Source organism: Equus przewalskii, chromosome 4, assembly GCF_037783145.1.
Source record: "Equus przewalskii isolate Varuska chromosome 4, EquPr2, whole genome shotgun sequence".
In the NCBI taxonomy this organism is placed as follows: Eukaryota; Metazoa; Chordata; class Mammalia; order Perissodactyla; family Equidae; genus Equus; species Equus przewalskii.
In genome coordinates this window covers 67,100,852-67,119,010 of record NC_091834.1, presented here as the reverse complement: position 1 = coordinate 67,119,010, position 18,159 = coordinate 67,100,852, and the positions used below count along the sequence as shown (strand labels likewise).

Sequence of the window (18,159 nt, the reverse complement as noted above, 5' to 3'; positions counted from 1 at the left end):
ATGCTCATCTCATAGTCATTTCAAATCAGGTTTATCAAGTCAGAGAACTTTCCCTCAATCTGTTTTCCCAACACATTGAGGAAAGGGAAGAATAAGCCATTTTCAAAATGGCCCAGGCTTTCTGGGTATCTGGCAGAAGATACTTGGCAGAAGCAAACGCCAATGCCAATATAAATCTACAAAGAAATAAAAGAATATATTAAAAGTAAATGATTAAAAATTGACCAGGCAGTTTGAAAAATAACCAAAATTGTACTTTTGAAAATTAAAAATATACCAATAGAACCAGTATCTCAAAGGACATATTAGACAAAGAAAATTAAAATTGGTGGGCCACATAATAGATATGAAAAAATTGCTCAGAATGAAGCACAGAAAGAAAAATAGTAACAGCAAACACACTGTATACCTTTCTTAGCACTTTATCCAGAATTTCTCTTATAATCCTCACAACGATCTTATGAAGTAAATGATATTGCTCCCCCATTTTAGATGAGGAAATTGAGGCACAGGAGGTTAAGTAAGTTGCCCAAATTCATACACCTAACAAGAGATAGAGTCATAGCATTCAACTCAGGGAGTCTGGCTTCAGTTCTGTTTCTCAACAACTATGCTATCTTCTTAGAAAGATAATGAAAACCACAAAAGTGAAGTGGCATGGAGGTTAAGTTTGTTCCAGAATAGACAATAGAGGGAGCAAATTAAAGGCAATTTTTTTGAGAAATAATGGCTGAGAATTTTCCAGAATTGGTGAAAAATCAATCATCAGATTCAGTAAGGTCAAAGTCTTAAGCGGGGGGCTGGCCCAGTGGTATAGTAGTTGGGTTCGTGTGCTCCACTTTGGTGGCCCAGGTTTGCAGGTTGAGATCCTGGGTACAGACCTACACACTGTTCATCAAGCCATGCTGTGGCAGCATCCCAAACACACAAAAAAAAGTAGAGGAAGAGTGGCACAGATGTAACCTCAGCAATAACCTTCCTCACCCCCAAAAAAATCTTAAGCAGAATGAATAAAAAGAAATCTATACCTGTGTCTAGGTATAGATTTCTATAGTGAAACTGCAGAATACTAAGGAAAAAGTGAGGCTGATGCTAAAGCAGCCCATTAGGGAAGACAGATCACTTAAAAAGAGAATCTTTTACACAGACAGGTGGCTTATGAAAATCAGTAGTGGAGGCCAGAATACAGTAGGATATTACCTCAAAAACAATGAGTAAAAATAACTGTCAACCTACAAAGTATACCCAGCAAAACTATCTTTCAAGAATGTGGGCTAAACAAAGACCTTTTGTACAAACAAAAATTGACATTTATCCTTACTAAAGGAACATATACAAGATATATTTAAGGAAGAAGGAAAGCTATACAAGAAGGAAAGTCTAAGGTATGAAGGAAAAAAATGGTAATCAAAAAAACTGTAAATGTATGGGTAAATCTAAACAGATTTTGTATAAAATAATAATAATATCTAATTTATTGGGTTAAAATGCAAGAGAATACTAAAATACCAGGCAACAATTGGGTAGGGGTTCTCTGTCAATGTGTTCTAAGATCTGGGTAAGATCTAAGACATTGTTTAACAGGGTTCTTAAATTAATATGGAAGTTCCCATTTATTGAAAATACTAAAAGACAAAAAATAGAATGTCTATCTTCCAAACTAGTGGAGAGAAAAATGAAAGGGAAAAAAAAAAAAAGCAAACAAGTACAATTTCAAAAGGAAAGAGAACAGGAAAGGAAGGAAAGGAAAAATGAAACCTACACAAAGGTACATAAATAGAAAGCAAAAAATCAAAAGGTAGAAATAGATGCACATTTCATTAGTAATTCATTTAAGCAGACCAAATTCTACTGTTAAAAAGATTATCAGACTTTGTCTAAAAATTCATTAGAATTCCATTATTTAGACACATCTTAAATAAAAGAGTCTAGAATGTTTAAAGAAAAAAATGTTAAAAGGCTATACCAGGGAAACACTGACAAAAACAAAGGAAAGAAGGAAGAAAGAAATTGAAATGTCTATATTGTCATTTTTACAAAACAGGCCTTAAGTCATATAAAATAAATACTGTAATAGAAATGGGCACAGTCTATTATGAGGGAAAAGGAAGCAGCACCTAATTCTTCCCAGAAAGGTTAGGGGAAGAATTGAAAGAAATTGAAGGAGAAAAAAAAGGGAAATAAACATTTGGTCAACATTTGTTGAGCAGCTCCCTATGCCTGGCCCCAACCTAGGGGCTTTATTTGCCTTCTCTCCTTGTAATGCTCATGACAACTCTCTACAATATGAAGTATTACTTTCGGGTTAAGGAGGTTGCCTAAGGGCTCATATGCAACTGAGCAGGAAATTAAATCCAATTCTGTCAAAGCAGAAAGCTCTATATGTGAAAACTGAGCCTTAAGGATTTGGGTGTAGAGTTAACAGATAAAAATACAGGATACCCAGTTAGATTTGAAATCTGGATAAACAACAAATAATTACTTCTGTATACGTATCCCCTGCAATATTTGGGACCATCTTATACTAAAAAAAATTATATATCTTTTATCTGAAATTCGCATTTAACGGGGAGTCCTGTATTTTTGTTTTCTACATCTAATTCTAAGGTAGGCGTGAAATAAAAGGGAAACAGAGTTGAGCTGAGTTATGTGATGGTGCTTCTCAAAGATCTCCCCTTGGGTCACAAAGCAAGTCTCCGTTCCACTTCTCTCACAACAACACTTTCAAACATACAAAACAATGTCAATAGACTACCGTCTTCTTAATTGTTATTTATTTATATTTATTACTACTATTATGCCACAAAATAATATATAATATGAGGTTAAGGAAGGAAAGGGACTCAGGAAAAATATCGATACATTCTCTCTCTGCCATATTCCGTTTGGAGCACTTGTTTTCTCGTGCTAAATCATAAGTGAATCATGAGATCTATTGTCCCTGTTTTCAAAAGGAACTCCCAGGAGTGTATTCACTATAACAACATGCCACCACAACAACATAGTTGTGGCCCATTATTACGGGGTCCATATTTGCTTTGTAGTATAAGCTAAGGCTACAAATTCTGGCTGGACTGGAAGAATGAAGCACTCAAGTTGAATTATTCTGAAAGTTTCTGGGACAGATGGGTTTTAAATTAAGCTTAGTGAGAGGGGATGAACATAGATTAGACTCCTCTAAGACAGAATATTGCCTAGTGGGCTATATTTGTAGAAATATGTAGGAGCTGAGCATACAATATAAATTAAAGTACAAGTTATACTACTGTTTTAATTTCATGAAAAAATATCATTGTGTGATATTCAATTTTAAACATAAAATCATACAAATACAAATGTGCCAGTTACCCATATACTCTTGTATTTTTTTCTGCACATTTGGAGAATGAGAGATTCTAATGGAAAATTCTTTTTAATAGAGAGCTTAGCAGTAGCATAGCAAGTGGTTGAAGAGGTTCAGAGCAGAACATCTCCTGTGACATGGCCCATCCCATCTTTCCACCCTCAAGTCACAAATGGGGACAATCTGACACAGGGGTGGTAGGTGATCTTTGTTTTCAGCTGGGACGTGATGTTATGCCTTGATCAAAGTGGAGTCTATAAAAAGGGAATTGGGTGCTGAGGCTGGACATACAACACCCTCTCAATGCTATGGTACCGACTTCCAGTTTCCACACTCCCAACCCTAATTTTTCAAAAACCTAATTTTTCAAAAAGTCAAACTGTAACAAAATACACTGCACTAAGTTTATTCTGATCATATACTCTTTCTTTGATGATGCAAAAGACAGCCTGAGGATCTTCTTACGCCTCCAAGCCATCAAGTCAATAATTTATTAAAATTGAGGCATAGGGTATAGTGAATGGAATGTGAGGCTTAACACAAGCTCTACCACAATCTGGACAACTGACAGGTATTCAACCTCTCTGAGCTTCAGTTTAGTTAACAAGAGTTATCCTTTAAGAAATAATGAAAGGAAGCACAGAACAACTATTAGATAGGCCCTTTGGCCTCTCAAGCTCCAGTTCCCACTGTCCGGGATCAGAGAAGCAATAGGTGTGAGGCACCATCCTGATTCTCTGCCGTGGTCAGAAATTGGTGGTTTATTTAAAATAAACAGATAAAGCCCCGATAAAATAAAACACCGTAAAATTTATATTTACACATATTTAATTATTGCACATATTTATACTTTTTAAATTAACGATCTACACATAATTATCCCAAATGTAAAATATCTTTTTAAAAATCCAAGTTGATTTGAGATTTCTGGCTACTTATAAACTAGATCAGGAGTTTGCAAACTACAGCCCCAGGGCCAAATCCCATTTGCCAACTAATTTTATAAGCACAGTGTGATTAGAACACAGCCACACACATCCAGTCACATATAATCCATGGCTGTTTTCCTGTTGCAATGGCAACTGAGTAGTCCTGATAGGGACTGTATGGCCTACAAAGCCCAAAATATTTACTATCCATTTTTTTACAAAAAAAATGTTTGCCAGTCTCTGATTATAGATTAAAAGATTTTTTCCCGTTGTAAGTAAAGTTGATGGAAATCCATTTAGAGCATTGGCCAGGAATTCGTTCATGGGTTCAAATGATGTCAAAAGCACCGCTCAACAAGGTGACAGTACTCGAGACTGGAAGCTTTTGCGGTCAGAAGTCAGCTAGATCGGGCTTCAAATCTCACCTCACGTGGATAATATACCTGTGAGATTGCTGGCGGGATGCAAGTTTAGCTTGATGACAGACACGATAAGTTCAATAAGTGTTCAATCTCTCCATTTAAATAAATATTGAAATAAATATCAGCTTTTCCCTACACTCTGTTTCATTTCAGAAGTGAGAAACAGAAAAGGCAGCAGCTCAGTTACTCTGATAAATTGAGACAAAGCAAGGCTCTGGTGTAATTTATTCTAAGCACAGACAAAACAAGGTCACTGGGCCACCCGTTAAATACCAAACACGCCCTTTCTTGGTTAAAATTAATGACTGTCACTTCTTCACTGAATCGTAAAATTGTCTGTGCTTTCCAACGGCAGCCAGGTCAAAGCAAATCCCATTCCTTAGACCCTCCCCTAAATCACCCCAGCAAAGCCCAAATCCTATAAGAGATTGTTCCTAAGGTCGTGTTACTGAAGTGCCCCACGGTTCCCCATGGCATGTGTTCTCCCTCCCTGCAATGAGTAATATGCCCAGTTGTTTAGCTGCAGGTATCCCTGTGGTCTTTGGCTGAAAGTCGTTGACGGATAGGACAGTGAGACGAGAATAGTTTCCATTTGTTTTATTTCGGGGTATTATAAAAACTATAAACTGTACAATGGTGGTAGGAGAGAAGAAGGGTAATAATTATTGAATAATACTACGTCCTAGGCATTTTTCACATGTTATTTCTTTTGATCCTCATAATTCTTATTTGAATTAGATATTGTGATCTCCCTTTTGCTGACACAAGAAGCTGAGGCTTATTGGACTGACCAAGGTCTGGGACGTGGCAGATGTGTTTGTCTCTTAGACGTATACAATAGCTGAGAGAATCACCATTTCTTATAAAGAAAGCCTAGTTAATAAGCTAACAAGGAATAAAAACTCTCTCTCTCCCTGCAGTAGCCTCTCTTGTATGTCCTGCACAGTGCTGGCGACTGGGGCCGGCATGCCAATCGCTTCTCTGAATGTCCCAGAAACTTTTCTATTCCTCCTTCTCTTAGATTTAAGCCCTTGGAGCAACTGTTAGTTATGTCCCTGCTATTAGCACTTAAAATACAAGGTTAGGAATATGATGAGAAATAACCAGGCATCTAACCACAACCTTCATAATCACCCAAGGAGATCTGTCCAGCCACTGATGCCCAGAACGCCATCTCAGACCACGGGATCAGAATCCACAGGTAGACCTTGAAATTGGTGCTCTCAATAAGTTGTTTGGGTGATTCTGACACAGACCCACCTTGAGAATCACTGTCTTAATGTGCCTGAGTGTCAGATTCTTGGTCATGCATCCAAATTTCATCCACACATCAAGTCCCAACCTTCTGACCTCTCCATCTTCACTGACCTCCCTCATGTCTAAAGGACCCCAGCACTGAGAGTCCACATCATGCAACTCATGCCCGAGGACAGACGCTGTGGGAGAAAGCTCGGGACCTAAAGATAAAATTCGCTTTCCCGACCTGCAAGAGTATCCAGGTGACCTTAAGGCTTGATTTTGTCATTTGCAATGTAAAAGAAAAATGGTCTGAAACCTGGCCTGGCACAGAGCTTTTTTGTGTAATCCAATTTACCATGGTCTTCTGGGAAGCAATTAGCCTTGTTGCTAAAATGCTTTAAATTTTTTCTAATAACCCTTAATGGTATTAAGACCTGTTCTAGAAAACTAGCTATCTATTTAATCATTTGGCTAATGATTTTTACTCAACATTCTTTTTCCTTTTATGCAATCTAATAAAGATTATCTAACCACTCTTGTTCTGTAAATGTATCTGCCAAGAGCAAAGTCTTAGAATTGGGCTATTTCAGATCTTTTCCCATTAAGAAAATTCGACATTAAACTTTCAAGTTCTCTTAATTAAATTTTCTGAAAAATATTAACAGTAAAATAATGATTATTATACCTATCTCCTCCTTATAAGCCATAAAACATTTGACAAATATAGATTCTCATAGTGACTTATGGTCTTTGCCATTGTTTTATATGGATAAATTGTGCCTTTCCAACTACATTATTGTCTCCTGGAAAGCAGGACTCATAAACATCTTTGAATATTTCTATATGTGTTTCTACCTATAATAGTATAAAGAGTGAAAATAGGTATAATAATCTCTGTTTTACTGTTAAAATTTTCTTCTTGAAAACCCAATTGAGACCCTAAAAAGTTTTATGTCAAATTTGCTTCATGGGAAGAGATCTAAAAAAGGCCAATTCAACAATTTTGCTCTTGGTAGAGACGTTTATTTGATAGATTGTATGTAAATGAAGTATTGAGTGAAAGAGAAAAAGAGAGAGAGAGAGAAATGGAGTATTGAGAGAGAGAGAGGATCCATGAATGTGACGATTGTTTACTTTTTTTAAAATTCTTGAGTATCATGCCCAGATCCCAACTAAAGCTTCTCTGAGTGAGGCTCTTGCATAGACTAAAGTCTGTGCTGGATATGGTCACTGTTCTGCAAGGAGATTACAACCTAGAGAAAAGCTAAAACCTGCGCGAAAATACTCTCATGTACCAGGCGGTGTATGATGAACTACAAGAGTGCAGGTGGACCAGGGGCGAAATAATAAGAAATATATATACTGGTCTCTGCCCTTGGTTCCTGGCACAGAGCTCCTAAAGCCTTGAAATTTCCTATGTGATAAGAGCACTAGGAACATCCTTTGTTCTAATGAGGTGACTCCAGGTCAGTTCCTGGATGGATTCTGGATGGGGCAAGTCACCAGAAAGACCAAGCTGTGATTAGAAGCTTGGCTTTTTCAACTCCACCTCTCATCCTCCAGAGAAGGGAGAGGGGCTGGAAATGGAGTTAGTAACTGATCATGCCGATGTGAGGAAGCCTCCATAAAAGCAAGAATAGGGGGTTTGGAGAGCTTCCAGGTTGGCAAAAACATCCACACAAGGAGACTGATGCTCTCCAACTCCAAGGCACAGAAGCTCCTGCACTTGGGGACCTTCCCAGATCTTGCCCTACATATCTCTTCATTTGGCTGTTCATCTATTTCTTTGATCACATCCTTTAATAAACTGGGAAACGTAAGTAAAGCTTTTCCTGAGTTCTGAGAGCCACTCTAGCAAATTAATCGAACTTGAGAAGGGGGTCATAGGAACCTCCAATTTGTAGCCAAATCAGAAGTTGTGGGTAACCTGAGAACCTACTACTTTTGAGTGGAATCTGAAGGGGGGTGGGGGCAGTCTCATGGGACTGAGCCCTTAACCTGTAGGATCTGACACGATCTCTAGATAGATAGTGCCAGAATTGAGTTAAATTGTAGAACACAGAGCTGATGTTCTGGAGAATTACTTGGTGTAGGGGGAGGGGGGTTGGGAGGATGGAGGAGGGCAGACCTCCACCTATTTGATGACCAGAAGTGTCAGAAGTGGTCTGTGTGAGTAATAAAGGAGACATACATAGGAGGGAAAAACTAGGTGGTTTTTCTAATACACCATGTGACACAGAGAGAGGAGAACAATTCCATCTGCCAGTATCAGCAAAGGCCCTAACACAAGGTTGATGTGCTGGGTCTGATGACCACAGAGGAAAATGACGTGGTGACATTCTAGGTACGGCTCCCAATATTCCAAAGAAGATAATGTGCAGTGTGTATTTGGGAAAAGATGAGAGGTCCTAAGAATTTATGGAGGGAAAATAGGTTGTAGAATAGTGGGAGATAATTAATGAAAGGTATACAGTAAGGTATTCTCAGTCTAAACCCCAATATCTCCAAGCCAGAGACAGCTAGAAGCCAGAATAGAAAGAAAATTTATTTTTTCATGTGACTCTAAGAAGAGAAGCAAGAATTTGTCTTTACACAATAGAGCAGATATTATGATTCCATTTATGTGAAGGACCCGAAATAGTCAAATTTAGAGAGACAGAAAGTAGAATGATGGTTCCCAGGGGCTGGAGTAAGGAGGAATTGGGAGTTATTGTTTAATGGGTACAGAGTTTCAGTTTGGGATGAGAAAAAGTTCTGGAGATGGAAAATGGTGATGGTTATACAACAATGTGAATGTACTTAATGCCACTGAACCGTGCACTTAAAAAAATGGTTAAAATGGTAAATATTATGTTATGTATACTTCGCCAAAATTAAAAAAAGAAACAGAAAAAGAATTTGTCTTTAGGGAATACTCTCCCTTTAGTCAAGAAAGAATAGTTTTGGTGAGTCTCTTCATAGTTCAAACGGAAGGTAAGTGCCACTGTGAGTACCGAAGATGCTCCAGATCTATATGGAACACATTTCTGTCCAATGGGCCTTGCTCTTCAGAGATGATGATGTTACACACTTATTTTTGACATCCTCTAACTGGAGCTTAACACAGCAAGGGGGAAACCTGAATCTGTGGTTGTGAAGGCAAGGAGAAGACCTCTGCCCAGGAGTGGTGAGTAAGCCCAACAGCATGGCCTCAAACCAGGGCTCCCGAGAGGTGGCCATTGGGACCCTCCAGGAAGAAGTACTGATGCCCCAGCAGGTGATCTTTAACTTTGAGTTTTCCGTTTCCCTCTACACTGTTGTAATTTTTTAAGTTGTCATCAAGCCTTCAACATAGTTCATGGGCCAGCAAACTACATTACAGCCCATGAACCAGCCACTTCTTTTGTAAATAAAGTTTTTTATCTGATCACAGCCACACCTACTCATTTATCTATTCTCTATGGGTGCTTTCACACTGTAGCTGCAGAGGTGAGTAGTTACAACAGAGATTGTGTAGTCCACAAAACCTAAAACATTGATTATCGGGTCCTTTAAGAAAAAGTTTGCCAAAAAAGTTTCACAAATTCAATTAGTTGTGTTTGAAAGAGAACCAGAGACTCCTTGTCCACCTTTTGGAGTAAAGCCAATGAGAAAGGTGAGGAGGTGATCTGTAGACAGATCTCCGGGCAGCAGTCAGCGTGAAGGCACCCCCGTCTTGGATTTAGAACATGTAAGCCCTGCCCAGAGTCTCAGAAATCCTTTGGGAGGGTACTGAGCTTCCTGCTGTCACTTAAGTGACACCTTAGACCATAAACATAATTGGGATACATGTTTGCGGTTCCATTTATGAAGGTTTTGGTCTTTGGACTATATCTGGGACTAATCTCAATCCATAACGAGATCCAGGAATATGACCTCAGCATAACCTCTAAACAATTGAACAAATGGTGCTATATAATGCAGAGTGATACTGCACAGGCACACTTTATAATACATCCCAAGGTCTAAGAGTTTCTGAGGTGGAGGGGGACTGAAGGGAGGGGAGGAGGTGGCATGCACTCTTCTGCATAAGGATGTTTCAGGCATAACACCAGATATGTACAGAGCTGTGCAGACTTTTCATTAACTTTCCTAAATTTTTAAATCTTAAGATTCAAATTTCCCTAGAGAAGTGAATGAACCACAAGCCAGCTATTGTAGACTGAATTTTTCTTTCAGAAAATGAAATTACTCCTGGAGAGAGAAGAGAGGTATATTTGGACCACAAGTCCTTCTCCACCCCCAAGCAGCTGCGAGGACTCCCTGGCAAATGGTGCTCAGATTTCAGCATCACCAATTGGAGGTCAGGCTGAACTTCTCTATCAGGGAGCAGAGAGCTATTCTAAATTCTATTAGATCTGAATTTTGCATTGCCCAAGAAAACCTACCATTGATGCTTAGTGCTCCAACTGGTACCACCTCCCAGCTGATCTCAGAGCAGGAAGGGCTCAGATGCTGAGAATGCTGCTGCACAAAACTTCACTCTCCAGTCACCCCGTCTCAGAGACAAGGTTACCAGAAAATCTGTAGGAAGTATTTCTCTCTCCTATGTGAATTACATTCAACAAAATTCACTCTTTTAAAAATAACTTAATCCCCAGGAACTGCAATCTTTAGTTGACCAAGTATTTTGAAATCACAGTTACATCCAAAGTTGAAAAGAGAAGCAATCTTTGGACTCAGCAACTACTATTTTTCGAGTATTTTGGGTTCTAAGCCTTCAGTATCTATGGCACGTAATCTCAAAGAGTGTCTTTGTCTTTTCATTTGTTCATTCATTCATATAGCAATTGCAAAGAAGTTGAGTATTTAGTATGTGACAAATACCATTCTAAAATACGAAGATGAAAAACATAGTTCCTGTCCTTAAAGAAAGTGTATTTTTAGGAGACACTCTGCTTAGATTAAGTTTGATTATGATTGTCATAAATAATACCATGGTCATCAAAGACAAGATGGAACAATAGGAATATTTGATGAATATTTTGACATAACTCATACTAGATTTGAAGATACTTTACAAAGTAATATCTCAGAAATGTTTGACCAATTGCAGAATTTTTCTCAAGGTTATTACTTTGAAGGATATCACTGATTTGCTCATATTCCAATCTTCTTTAAGATATTTTCCACACGTTATTTTAGTTATAATGTGCTAACATCTCTTGCAGTGCCAGGACAGTGGCTTACACATAGTAAATAACCAATAAGCATTTTGTAGGTCCACTGAATTTTAGATTTTAGAAGTATTTTTAGAAATCAGTTAGTCCTGTGGTCCTTAACCTTAATTGCTTTTGGATCACTTTGAAAATCTGCTGAAATCTGTGGACCGTTTCTCCCATTAAAAAAGCACGTATTTACATACACAGATTTTTGTATACAATTTTAGGGGATTGGTGAATCACCCTAAGTATCATCCATGAACTCCATTGGGGTCACATGATCTAGTCAACATCTTCCATTTTATAATTGTTGGAAATCATTGCCTAGAACAGGAGTTGGAAAATTATGGCCCTGAGGCCAAATCTGGCTCATCTCTTATTTTCATACAGCCTGTGAGCTAAGAATGGCCTTTACATTTTAAATGGTTACATCTTAAATGATCATGTAAGTACCTGCATATTGTCTTCAATTTTGCCTCTTGGCCTAGAAACCTAAAGTAGTTACTATCTAGTGCTTTATAGAAAAAATTTACCAACCCCTGGCCTAGAATGGTTAGAAAATACTGTCCAAATCACTCAGCCAATTACTAGAAAACAGAGGACTAGAATTCATAGCACCTGATGTCTCATTCACCGGTCTTCTCATTACTTCTAACTGATCAATTAAAATATTGACTGATTGATTTAAACCCAATAGAAAAGAAAACAAGAAGGTGTAAATCTGGAGTACTTAATAAACAATTTCTTGGATAAATAATTGTGCAGTTGTGTAGGAAGTTGAAATCCAGAGAATTAAGTGATCCATCCAAAATTATATTACAAACTTGTTAATGAAGCGAGACTAAGCTCTCACTCATGTTGTGCATTACTGACTTTTTAAAAAAACTTTGCATTATATCCCATTCCACATATGTGAAATGCAAAACTTCTTACAAAAAGGAAATAATAGAATAGAAGGAACATAATGTAAAATTATTTGAACAGATGTTCTTAACTTTTAATTATGTGATTTTTAAAGTTATTTTCAGATTCCTCCTGTCATGTGATACTGCAAAAATGGAATGAAAAGAATTACAATAACCATAACTCTATATGTTGTTCTGAATATACTTCTTTTAGAAATTTCAAAGTACCTGGTTGCTATTGATCATTTTCTTCTATTGTTTAGGGCTACCAGAATGGTTTCAAACTATATATGATAATATTACTAGTAATGGAGTTTAAAGATTTTCATAATGAAAAAAAATAAAACCACTTTAAGTATTTGAATAATACATAAATGCAATACCAGATCCCCTAAAGACCTCTATAATGTTTTTAGCCAGAGTCCTTTTTTTCTTTTGACAGCTTCTGAAGCCACTTTGTCCATATTTACTGACTAATAAAAACTGGGTGTCACTTTCAGAGTAGTGTGTACTACACAGGAAGACTTGAACGATTTTCTCTATAAAGGAGCAGTTGTGGTCACAATAAACAAAGTTGTTTTTTACAGCAAGACTGTCCGCAGATTCTAACTTAGAACTACACTGGCAAGTTCGGCGTGCTCTCTTTATGCATAACTTTCACTCAGGTACCCCACCCCCCAAGTCTTCTGCACTTACCGGGAAAAGCCAGAGATCTCTGGGATTGGTGCAGAGACGGGCCACCTGTCTGACTTCCAAAGAGGATTCTTTTCTAATAGGAACGCCGCTTGGGCACTTCCATGGTCTGTGTACACTCACAGGGCCTGGCCAGTTCACCAAACAGAAGGAAGCTAAGTGTTCTAAGTTCCGCAGAGCATGAACAGCAACCACAAAACCTCAAGCCCGTTTCAAACACACCAGCTCTGAAAAACCAAGCTCTTAAAGATGAACAGTCCATGTTGCAAAATTATAGGATGACCAACTATTAAGAAACATTAGCTAAGGTTTTGTGATTACTAATCCATCTAAAAATAATTTCATTCAAACTGAATTTTGTAGAGAATGGGGGGAAAAGGCTGATATTATCAAAAACAAAAAGGGGACATAAACTACGTATTGTGTTTAGGGCAAAAGAATATATATATAATATTTTTTCTTAGAAAATTTACAGAGTTGTTCTGTACCCCTCTGGGGACCTAGGACTACAAATCTTACAATGCCCTTTGGTGATTAGCTCTGTCATTGACATACAGTGTTGACACAATATGACGCTATAATCAGCTCCCTTAATTAGAGTGAAGAGAGGATATTTAAACCAGAGTCTGTTAGAGTGGAAGGCGGGGAGAGGGGGCATGGATTTGTCCACAGCCTCACTTTTTAGACTCTTAACATTATCTCCAGAAGAAACTGTGCACATAGTCACAGAGATACACTGCGAGTATTAAAAGAAAAATCAGTTCCTTAAACTGCTCTAACTTGCCTACCATTTTATGCAACACTATAAACTATTTTATAAATATTATAATTATCTTGTAAATAATAAAATAATGTTATATGGAAATCTGTGAATTAGCAATGCTAATTTATTAAATATCAACATTTTAAATATACTCCAATTTTTAAACTCTAATTTGACATTTCAGCCTTTAAAACAGTTATGAAAGCATGAAACTGATACCATCCCTGTGGTCTCTCTACTTTAAACGCTCTAATTAGGATTATAGTTTTGGTAATTTCTGATGGTTTCTGGTCTCCTTGACAATGCTGGAATGTTAATATTCTACGCAGTTCTTGTTTCTTATTGTTCACGTTTCTCACCGCAAACATAATGTCTAATTGCACCTGACTTTGTTTTTTTTTAGTTTCAAAGGAAGGATTTACATCTGGAAAGTCTTCAATTTCAGCAGGTGTGCCCTCTTTTATGTTATAGGAGTGAAAATGTCATATGCTTCAAAATAACGCATGCTGGAGGAATTTCAAATTTTAGTAATCATAGAGAAGACTGTTACAGACAAACCCACCTTCTGAGAACAACTTAAAAAAATTGAATCAAATGTAAAATGTATTGATTTAAAGACTTTAGAAAGCTGGCAGGCAGTGAGGACCTGAAGAAAAAAATCCCCAGGAGAAGGGAAGTACAAAGGTGAACCTGATTTTCAACTCCGTTTTTTACTCAAGGTACCGCTGATTTGTAATAGGCCACTGAGAGGAGGAGAAATTGAGCAGAAAGGGGTAGGTAAGAAGCTTAGAAGGGAAGGACACCTGGTTTAGGGGACAAAATTATAGTCCAGGGATCATCAAGGAGGTGGTGCCCTTATAGTCACCTTAAGCCTTCAGGTGTGACCCATGCAGGGCTGCACCTTAGAAGACAGGAACTAGAATACTGCGTCATCACAAGGTTGAAGCCCAATTTGAAATCAAGTTAGTTAGGTAGTTAGATAATTGTTAAATAGATTAAGGGACTCTCCACCATCATAACAGCCTCCCCCATACAACAAGCAAAGCAATCTCTAGAGGACGATAACACTACCCAGATCAGCAAATCAGCTCTCAAATTTTTTTTTTTTTTAAGATTTTATTTTTTCCTTTTTCTCCCCAAAGCCCCCCGGTACATAGTTGTGTATTCTTCGTTGTGGGTTCTTCTAGTTGTGGCATGTGGGACGCTGCCTCAGCGTGGTCTGATGAACAGTGCCATGTCCGCGCCCAGGATTCGAACTAACGAAACACTGGGCCGCCTGCAGCGGAGCGCGCGACCTTAACCACTCGGCCACGGGGCCAGCACCAGCTCTCAAATTTTTTATACACGGTGTCCAAATTTCAATAAATAGTAACAGGCATGTTGGAAGGTAAGACTAAATAACCAAAACTATGAAAATAAACAGAAAATAGAAACAGGTGCACAAGGAGATACAGAATTGAGGGACTTTAAAACAATTGTGATTAACAGTTTGAAAAAATAAGATGAAATATAGAGAATTTTATATTTTATACTGGAATCTATCTTTTAAATCAAATAGAAATTCTGAAACTGGAAAATAAAATGATTAAAATTACTCAATTGATAGAGACTAATAGAAGATTAGACACAGAAGGTGAGAAAAGAAATAGGTCAGTAGGAAATAGATTGCAGAATAGAGGAGGGAAAAAGGGATAAAAATTCCAGGAAAGCACACGGAAGACATAAAGGACACAGGGAAAAGGTCTAACATGCCCATAGTTGGTGTCCTAGAAAGAGAGAAGAGAAAGAACCGTGCAGAAGCAATATTTAAAGATGCAATAAATGAAAAAATCATATTATTTAAAAAAGACATAGACTTAAGAAGCACTATGAACACCAAACAGGATAGAAATTTTAAAAATCTACACCTACATACCTCATAGAAAAATTTCTAAAAGCCAAAAATGAAAAAAATAAATCTTAAAATTAGTTTGAAGGGGAAAAGTTACTTTTACGTGAGCACTAATAAGAGTAAAAACAAACTTTACAATAACAATGGAACCCAAAGGAAATGAAAGAACATCTTCAAAATTATGAAAGACATCACTGCCAAGTTAGAATTCTTTATCCAGTGAATATCTTCATTATCTTGAAGACAAAATAATAACATTTTCAGATAACCCAAAACTACAAGAATTTGTAACCTCCAGATATGAACTAAGGGAACGAGTAAAAGAAGTTGCTCTAGTAGAGCAAAAGCGCACCCAAAACGGAAGCCAGGGCGACGTGCAGAAATGAAAAGCAAAAGAAAGAGCAAATATGTGGGTAAACGTAATAAATTGTGGAGATATAAGATAATAATAATAATGTCTAATGGGGTTCAAAATAGAAGTAGAATCAAAATACATGACAATAACAAGATAAAATACGAGAGAGGTAAATTCAATTAAAATGTCCTAAAATCCCTGCATCTCCTTGGTGGTGGTAAAAGTAATTTATTTTAGGCTTTAATCAGTCAAGAATGCTCATTGTAGGGGCCAGCCCAGTGGCACAGTACTTTGTGCTAAGTTCGCACGTTCTGCTTTGGTGCCCCAGGGTTCTCTGGTTCAGATCCCAGGTGCAGACATGTCACCGCTTGGCAAGCCGTACTGTGGTAGGCGTCCCACACATAAAGTAGAGGAAGATGGGCATGGATGTTAGCTCAGGGCCAGTCTTCTTCAGCAAAAAGAGGAGGATTGGCAGCAGATATTAGCTCAGGGCTAATCTTCCTCAAAAAAAAGAATACTGATTGTAATCCCTGAGGAAGCCACTCAAAAAATAACAACATATAGGGCTGGCCCCGTGGCCGAGTGGTTAAGGTCGCGCGCTCCGCTGCAGGCGGCCCAGTGTTTCGTTCGTTCGAATCCTGGGCGCGGACATGGCACTGCTCATCAGACCACGCTGAGGCAGCGTCCCACATACCACAACTAGAAGAACCCACAACGAAGAATATACAACTATGTACCGGGGGGCTTTGGGGAGAAAAAGGAAATAATAAAATCTTTAAAAAAATAAACCATATAATTAATAAGATAAACAGAAAAAAATGAAACAATAAAATTATTAATCTAAAAACTGCCCAAAGTAGAGGAAAAGACATATAAAATGAGTTGACAAATAGAAAATAAAAAATAAGAGGGTAACTTTAAACCCCCTAATACAGTAGTAATATGAAAATGAATGAGCATTCAAAAACAAAGTTTTTCAAACTAGATTCAAAAAAAGTACATGCAACTCAATGTTGATTAAGAGATACACCTAAAATGCAACACATAAAAACTAAAATAAAAGAATGAAAAATATGTAACATAAAAAAATATTTTTGAAAAGGCCAATATAGACATATCTGTTTTATATATTTATCAGACAAATTAAACTTTTAGACAGGAAGCATTATTGGCAATAAACAGGGGAATTTCATTATGATGAAAAGGTCAATCTTTCTAAAACATTATAATTCTAAATTTGTCACAGTTTTGTAGTTTCAAAATATATAAAGCAAAATAATGACATAACTAAAAGGAAAATGGGCAGGGGCCGGCCCCATGGCCTAGTGGTTAAGTCTGCTCGCTCTGCTTCCGCAGCCCAGGGTTTCACCTGTTCGAATCCTGGGCACAGACATGGCACCACTCATCAGGCCATGCTGAGGCGGCATCCCACATACCACAACTAGAAGGACCCACAACTGAAAATACACAACTATGTTCCAGGGGCTTTGGGGAAAAAAAGGAAAATAAAATCTTTAAAAAAAAAAAAAAGGAGGGGCTGGCCCCGTGGCCGAGTGGTTAAGTTTGCGCACCCTGCTGCAGACGACCCAGTGTTTCGTTGGTTCGAATCCTGGGCGCGGACATGGCACTGCTCATCAAACCACGCTGAGGCAGCGTCTCACATGCCACAACTAGAAGGACCCACAACGAAGAATATACAACTATGTACTGGGGGGCCTTGGGGAGAAAAAGGAAAAAAATAAAATCTTAAAAACAAAAAAGCAAAATGGTCAAATTCATTATCACAGGGAGATTTTAATGAATGTCTCTTTGTAACTGATAGACCAAGCAGACAAAAATTCAATATGGATATAGTCAATCTGAGCAATGCAATCAATAAACTTGACCTAATTACAGACCTTATGCCTAGCAAAAGTAAAATTCACATCAAATGCCAAACCAATAACCCAATGATACATATAAAGGAAATCTCAACAAACATCAGAAACTAAAATTATACAGAATACATCTTCTGACAACAGTGCAGTTAGACTAGAAATTGATAGCAAAAAAGACAACATTAAAACCTTCACATGTTTGAAAAGTACTTGATATACTTCTAAATAATTCAAAAGCTAAAGAAATGAATACAAATGGAAATTAAGAAATATTTTTCTTTGAATGATAATGAAAATTCAACTTATCAAAACTTTCAGAATGCAACTAAAGCCATACATAACACTTATATTAAGAGTGAAAAGTTGAAAATAGATCATCCAAGCATCAATCTCCAGAAGTTTAAAAAGAAGTGAACCTAGGGAGAGCAAAAAGGAACAAATAAAAGTTAAAGCAGAAGTCAATAAAACATAAAACAAAAGTGCACCAGAGAAAATCAATTTAAAAGTTGGTTTTTACTGATTTATTTTTATTGCAGTAACCTTGGTTTATAATATTATATAA

General features: G+C 37.5%; 1 protein-coding gene across 3 annotated transcripts in view; it reads right to left on the bottom strand.

Moving 5' to 3' along the window:
• GPR141 (G protein-coupled receptor 141) overlaps positions 1 to 18,159 on the bottom strand; it is a 75,093-nt gene that overhangs the window by 46,200 nt on the left and 10,734 nt on the right. For 2 of the 3 annotated variants that reach the window (XR_011539218.1, XM_070616291.1), the window contains exon 1: positions 12,715 to 12,929. The exons of the other annotated variant lie outside the window; for it this stretch is intronic. The gene's annotated coding sequence lies outside the window, so the exon portion shown is untranslated. Of the gene's footprint in view, positions 1 to 12,714; positions 12,930 to 18,159 lie in introns of those variants that run through there. 3 annotated transcript variants of the gene reach the window in all.